At 36.5% G+C, this 7,927-nt stretch overlaps 1 pseudogene; it reads left to right on the top strand.

The window, feature by feature from the left end:
• Positions 1–217: 217 nt before the first annotated feature.
• On the top strand, positions 218–5,447 carry LOC126380439 (uncharacterized; annotated as a pseudogene).
• The last annotated feature ends 2,480 nt before the right edge of the window (positions 5,448–7,927 follow it).

The following is a 7,927-nucleotide window of genomic DNA, read 5'->3' as shown; positions in this document are numbered from 1 at the left end:
ATCGTATTTAACTGATAAGTTTACCTTAAATTTAATTAGTCGTGATAATTTGCTAGTCCGTAGATATATTCAAGATTTTAATATCCCCAATTACAATAATACACCTCTTTCTCCATCACCTTCTATTAGTGAGTCCATTGCATACTTAAACTTTGAGTTTCAAGATGTAGTCGCCTGGCATGAAATTACTCCTTGTTTTACTTTCGATTACTTTTCCATGATGAGAGATGTTTCTGTTACGATGATAAAATTCGAATCTAAGTTTGAATTTTACAAATTTCTAGACAGTAAACCCGATTACATTAAAATTTATACAGATGGATCCAAAACCAATAATCGCACAAGTTTTGCCTTTTACGATTCTTCCACAAAGACTGGAAAAGTTTTTTTCTTGTAATAATATGTTTTCTGTATATTCCTCTGAAATTTTGGCTATTATATATGCTCTTAAATACATTTCTGTAAATTATTGTTCAAATTCATTTAAATTTCTAATTCTCTCAGACTCTATGAGTGTATTGGCTTTAAATAACAATTGTATTTCCAATAAATGTAATTATTTAATATATGAATTGAGAAACTTAATCACTTCACTATTTAATAATAATATTGTAGTAGAGTTTTGCTGGGTGCCGGGTCATTCGGGCATTCTCGGTAATGAGTTAGTTGATGCTCTGGCCAAATCTAGTAGCAATGTTGCAGTTTCAGATTCATACAAAGTTCCGCACTCTGATTTGGTATTACATTTAAAGACTATTCTATTAAATCGTTGGACACTAGCATTAAATTCTTCTCGAAGTGTTAAAGGTAAATGGCTTGCTGAGATTGCCCCGGCACCCAGCACCAAAGCTTGGTTCGAAAGGGCTTCTACTTATTTTGGTAGAAGATATACACTTCTCATCAAAAAAATCGAAACACTTCCGTTTTCATTGTTTCTGTCCGAATTTAACACAAAAAAGAATTCATACGATGAAAAAAAATACATAAATGTATAGCTGGCAGTTTGGCCATTACAGTAATAAGCGAAAATTCTAAATTCAAAATTAGAATTTCATTTGTTTATCTTATAAACGAAATGAATCACTGTTTTGAGACAAATGTGTGTTTAGGGTTGAAGTACATTTAGCGTTTAAAAACTAAAAATTGGCGCCTATCCTTAAACTTTTTGTTTTTTATTTCAATACTGTGACTTTGGGACGTCTGAAAAAAGGTTTTTTTTCTAAAACGTATGGATACTTCGCCCACAGAAGCCGCCCAAGTTGTGGCATTGCTGGATTCTGGCCTTAGTCAGCGTGTTGTGGCTGCAAGACTGCATCTAAGCCTGTCATCTGTTCATAGAGTCTATAAACGTTATCGGGAGACTGGTTTGTTCACGCGCCGTTCAGGATCTGGCAGGAATCGGGTCACTTCTGAGCGAGATGATCGATTTATTGTAACAACTTCTTTAAGAAATCGACGCCTTAACGCTTTTCAACTGCAGCAGCGGCTTCGTGTTGTACGAAGGGTGGCTGTAAGTGACTCTACAATTAGAAGAAGGTTGAAGGATCGTGGACTGGTACCGCATAAGCCAGCAAATGGGCCGAAATTAACTGCAGACCATCGAAGAGCGCGCCTTAACTTTGCACGTGAGCACCTAAATTGGTCATACTACAGTGGAGCAAAGTTCTCTTTTCTGATGAGTGTAAAATTATGCTGTATGGTAACGACGGAAGGAACAAGGTCTACAGAAGAGACGGAGAACGCTATGCACAATGCTGCACTGAAGAAAAGGTCAGCTATGGTGGCGGTTCGTGGACGGAATCAGCGCCGACGGTAAGACAGAGCTTGCTTTCGTGTCTGGGCCACGTCTGCCTGCACTAAACTGTCATCGGTACGTCGAAGAGTGTCTCGAGCCTCATGTGATGCCCTATGCACATTTTATTGGCAACGGCTTCATATTCATGCACGACAATGCTAGGGCTCACACCGCGGGCGTCGTACGAGATTATCTTAACGAAGTCGATATCTCTATTATGGAATGGCCAGCAAGAAGCCCGGACATGAATCCCATTGAACATCTGTGGGATGAATTAAAGAGACGAATTCGAGCAAAAGATCCTGCCCCAGAAACACTTAGCCAGCTGCAAGATGCAATCCAAGAGGAATGGGACAATATACCACAGCATGTGATCGTGACTCTCATCCGATCGATGAAGAACCGTATGGAAGCAGTAATTAGAGCTCGGGGAGGGAATACAAGTTATTAAATAAACGTTTTTTAGCTTTTTTTTTCATTTACGTGTGTTGTTTTATCCATTTCCTTTATACTCCATACGGAATAAAAATGACTCATTTAACAAAATACGAAACCTATGAAAAATTCATTTAAATTTAGAACATTAACATTAAGATTTGATAAGCTCATATTACTCACTATTAAACGACATTTAACATTTATTCCTAAATGTACACATTTTTCTGATAATCCTGACAAAACGTAAACTTGCAAGGTGTTTCGATTTTTTTGATGAGAAGTGTATTTCTACTATGTGTAGATTAAGAATTGGCCATTGCAAATTCCCAGCACATATGTTTAGGTTGAAATTAGCCGTTTCAACATCGTGTCAATACTGTAATCTAGCTTTTTGTGATCTGGATCATTTAATCTTTAATTGTAAAACGTTTAACGTTCAGAGGTTATTATTTATTAGTAGTTGCATCGATATTTTAAACGATTCTAATTATATTCCTAATAATACACAAGAATTGTTAAAACATTTAAGTTTATATCCTTGTATTTTTGATTTTGTTCAAAATTTTTCCATATATATTTAACTTGGCTGTACCATTACCATGCGCACGTACTCTTAAATTTGTTATTTGCCTTTTTTTTGTATTATATTTAGACTTAAGTTACTTTTCTTTTTTTTTTAAGTTGATGATATTCGCCTTTCCTTTTTATTTAAATACTAGCTTTTGCCCGCGACTTCGTCCGCGTGGCGTGTTATATAAGAGAGAGATCTTTGTGTGTGTGGGAGTGCATACTTATGCAGTTTAGATTTTTTCATAAGTACATTTTTTTTTCCCAATAACTCCCATTTTTCAAAATACAGCCAAAAATAAACTTTATATTTACTAAGGTATGCATGCGTGCTAGATTGAATCAATTGATTGAATTGTTTTTTTTTTAATTGATTGTTCATTGAGTTTTAATTTTAATACACACTTCCTCTCTTCCCTTCAACGTTGCTGTGCCCTATAGGGTCCATGTTTTAGTTCCTATGCCTATGTAACACCCTATTGTACTACATGGAATGCACTAAATAATTTAATTGAATTGAATTGAAAATATCTATCTTACGCGGTTTCGATTTTTTCATACAAATGTTTTTTTCCCACTAACTCCCGTTTCCGTGGGAATTTTGCAATATCCTGTTGCAACTAAGCTTTAAGTTAACTAAGGTACCTGCATGCCAAATTTCAAGCGTCTAACTTAAGCGGTTTAGATTTTTCATACAAAAAGATTTTCCCGCTAATTTCCGTTCCCGTGGGAATTCCGGGAATTCCTTTCTTAGTGCACCTCTACGGTACCTAAGCTATGTCCCTTCCAAATTTCAAATGCCTACGTTTAGCCGTTCAGGCTATGCGTTGATATATGTCAGTCACTGAGTCAGTCAGTTTCTCCTTTTATTTAGATTTGATTTTTTCATACAAATGTTTTTTCCCGCTAACTACCGTTCCCGTGGGAATTTTGTAATATCCTGTTGCAACTAAGCTTTAAGTTTACTAAAGTACCTGCATGCCAAATTTCAAACGTCTAACTTGAGTGGTTTAGATTTTTCATACAAAAGGATTTTCCCGTTAATTCGCGTTCCCGTGGGAATTTGGGAATTCCTTTCTTAGTGCACCTCCACGGTACCTAAGGTACCTGCATGACAAATTTCAAAGGTCTAACTTGAATGGTTTAGATTTTTCATACAAAAGGATTTTCCCGCTAATTCCCGTTCTCGTGGGAATTTCGGGAATTCCTTTCTTAGTGCACCACTACGGTACTTAAGGTATCTGCATGCCAAATTTCAAACGTCTAACTTGAGTGGTTTAGATTTTTCATACAAAAGGATTTTCCCGCTAATTCCCGTTCCCGTGAGAATTTTGGGAATTCCTTTCTTAGTGCACCTCTACGGTACTTAAGGTACTTGCATGCCAAATTTCAATTGTTTAACTTGAGTGGTTTAGATTTTTCATACAAAAGGATTTTCCCGCTAACTACCGTTCCCGTGGGAATTTTGTAATATCCTGTTGCAACTAAGCTTTAAGTTTACTAAAGTACCTGCATGCCAAATTTCAAACGTCTAACTTGAGTGGTTTAGATTTTTCATACAAAAGGATTTTCCCGTTAATTCGCGTTCCCGTGGGAATTTGGGAATTCCTTTCTTAGTGCACCTCCACGGTACCTAAGGTACCTGCATGACAAATTTCAAAGGTCTAACTTGAGTGGTTTAGAATTTTCATACAAAAGGATTTTCCCGCTAATTCCCGTTCTCGTGGGAATTTCGGGAATTCCTTTCTTAGTGCACCTCTACGGTACTTAAGGTATCTGCATGCCAAATTTCAAACGTCTAACTTGAGTGGTTTAGATTTTTCATACAAAAGGATTTTCCCGCTAATTCCCGTTCCCGTGAGAATTTTGGGAATTCCTTTCTTAGTGCACCTCTACGGTACTTAAGGTACCTGCATGTCAAATTTCAATTGTCTAACTTGAGTGGTTTAGATTTTTCATACAAAAGGATTTTCCCGCTAATTCCCGTTCCCGTGGGAATTTCGGGAATTCCTTTCTTAGTACACCTCTACGGTATCTAAGGTACCTGCATGCCAAATTTCAATTGTCTAACTTGAGTGGTTTAGATTTTTCATACAAAAGGATTTTCCCGCTAATTCCCGTTCCCGTAGGATTTTCGGGAATTCCTTTCTTAGTATACCTCTACGGTATCTAAGGTACCTGCATGCCAAATTTCAAACGTCTAACTTGAGTGGTTTAGATTTTTCATACAAAAGAATTTCCCTTCACTACTCTGCTCCTATTGATTGTAGCGTGATGAAAAGTATACTATAACCTGTCCAGGAGTGTGAAGAATAATTGTACCAAGTTTCATTAAAATCCGTCCAGTAGTTTTTGTTTCTATAAGGAACATACAGACAGACAGACAGACAGACAGACAGACAGACAGACAGACAGACAGACAGACAGACAAAAATTTTACTGATTGCATTTTTGGCATCAGTATCGACCACTTATCACCCCCTGATAGTTATTTTGAAAAAATATTTAATGTACAGAATTGACCTCTCTACAGATTTATTATAAGTATAGATAAGTTTCATGATTGTATTTTATGTTATGAAATTGTAAATGGATTATAACTAACGTTTCTTTTTAAGCTGATGGCCTTGTCGCCAAAGCTAAATAAATTAAAAAAAAAAAAAAAAAAAAATTGGTTTGTGTTGCCGTGTTGCCAATTGTGTCCTTTATTCAAATAAGATTTTGCTCATGTACAAAAAAAATACTATAATAATTCTTATTTTAGTATTTTTTATGTAATCCTTGATATTTTTTTCTATTTTTCATAAAGTGTACACAGTGCAGGCCGGATTTGAAACATCTCCTTTAAATGAACCGTGTTCGCGCGTGTGTGTGTGTGTGTGTGTGTGTGTGTGTGTGTATGTGTGTAGTGCGATGTAATGTGTGATAATTACTTACGAAAACATTTACTTACGTATTTTATATTATATTGTATTGTATTATACCTATACAAAAGACAATGAAATAAAAAAATAAATACATACATATTAACATAATAGCACAATATATCTAAGTGTCTTAAAAAAGGAAAGCACATTACTTTGGACTCTAACTATATTAACTGTTTTGAAAAATGTAAAAGATTGTTCACGAATGACCCGATATTACAGTACCCTGACTTTACCAGAGAATTCGTTTTAACAACCGACGCATCGAATTTCGCAATCGGAGCCGTGCTGTCTCAGGGCCCTATTGGCTCAGACAAACCAATTTCATACGCATCCCGTACTCTTAACGAGAGCGAGATAAACTATAGCACAATTGAAAAGGAATTGCTTGCTATAGTCTGGGCGACTAAATATTTTCGTCCCTATCTCTTTGGGCGAAAATTCAAAATTATCACAGATCATAAGCCTTTACAGTGGCTTATGAATCTCAAAGAACCCAATTCTAGACTGACACGATGGCGTTTAAAATTAAGCGAATACAATTATACTATAATTTACAAGAAAGGAAAATGTAATACGAATGCCGATGCCTTATCAAGAATAGAATTAAATAACGAAGAAACGAATTCTATGGTAGCCAACCCGACAGACCACCCACCAACCCTAAATAATTCCGACACCAATACTGTACATACTGACCAGGAAAACCCTATATTAGAAATTCCAATAACAGATGAACCTCTTAACAAATTTCACAGACAGTTATGCTTAACTATTGTGGGAGATATTAAAAAACGACCTATAGTAACCAAACCCTTCGAAGGTCATACGCGCATATCGATTCAGCTTTCAGAATCCAATCTCGAAGACGGTCTTATAAACGCAGTTAAAGAATATGTTAACCCTAAGGTCAAGACCGGTCTCCTTATAAACCCTCCACTAGATATGTACAAATTGGTTCCCATATTACAAAACAAATTTAAAAATTCTGCCATGTCTCTCGTCCTTACCAAAATTGAACTGGAAAATGTCAAAGAATACCTTAGACAACAGGACATCATTAGGCACTATTATGACGGTAAGATTAATCACAGAGGCATCAATGAATGTTATTTGGCCCTTTCCCGGAAGTACTTTTGGCCAAAAATGAGGGATCAAATCGCCAAGTTCATTAACGAATGCACCATTTGCGGCCAGGCAAAATACGACCGTAATCATATTAGACAACAGTTCAATGTTGTACCACCGGCAACCAAGCCCTTCGAGATAGTGCATATGGATCTGTTCACTGCACAAAACGAAAAGTACGTTACTTTCATAGACGTCTTCTCTAAATACGGTCAAGCCTATCACTTAAGAGACGGTACTGCTCTCAGTGTCTTACAGGCTCTTCTCCAATTCTCCACACATCATGGATTACCTCTTACAATAATCACCGACCAGGGGACAGAATTCACTAATCAAATGTTCGCTGAGTTTACCAGGACCAGGATAGCGTTTTTAGCATTGATTATACTTCAGAGATTATACCCCAAAGTGACGGAGGAGTCCTACTTCTCTTATGAAGGGTTAGGGACTACTCCTTTCTTTGGGCGAATAATGTCCTACAACAGATACTTCTTGTTAAAAACGATGTTACACTTTGTAAACAATGACTCGACTGAGGACACGACAAAACTTAATAAGATAAGACCTGTCATCGACTATATTTTAATGCCAAATTTTCATCACTGTATTACCCTAAACAGAACGTGGCTATTGACGAGAGCTTGTTAAGTGTCTCTACACCAATTCGAAATATTTTTAGACCAAAATACAAAGATTTGACGGTGATGAAAACAGATTGGAAAACGCGGTGTGATTGACACGGATTGACACAATATGTCTCGTCAATTTTGTTCAAAAAAAAAAACAATAACGATAAGGTTCCAGTATGAAAACGACTCACCGTAATAACAGTTTTCAAGTTGAGGTACCATAATTTTCAAACACGACTGCACACAGCATGGAAATATTGTGATGTTCACGTCATCATATCTTACGGCATGTCGTGATGCCGATCATTAACAAGGTCCAGGTCACTTAAAAGTCAGGTCCATCTCCAAATTCAGACATGGCACTACATCTTCATCACGTGGTCACACGAATGTGATAATCATCATAATCTTCTTCTGATTGTGATAATCGAAACTTGCATTAT

The sequence above is a fragment of the Pectinophora gossypiella genome, chromosome Z (assembly GCF_024362695.1).
Source record: "Pectinophora gossypiella chromosome Z, ilPecGoss1.1, whole genome shotgun sequence".
NCBI classification, from domain to species: Eukaryota; Metazoa; Arthropoda; class Insecta; order Lepidoptera; family Gelechiidae; genus Pectinophora; species Pectinophora gossypiella.
Note: the sequence above shows the minus strand (reverse complement) of the source record. Positions and strands in the feature narration are given on the sequence as shown.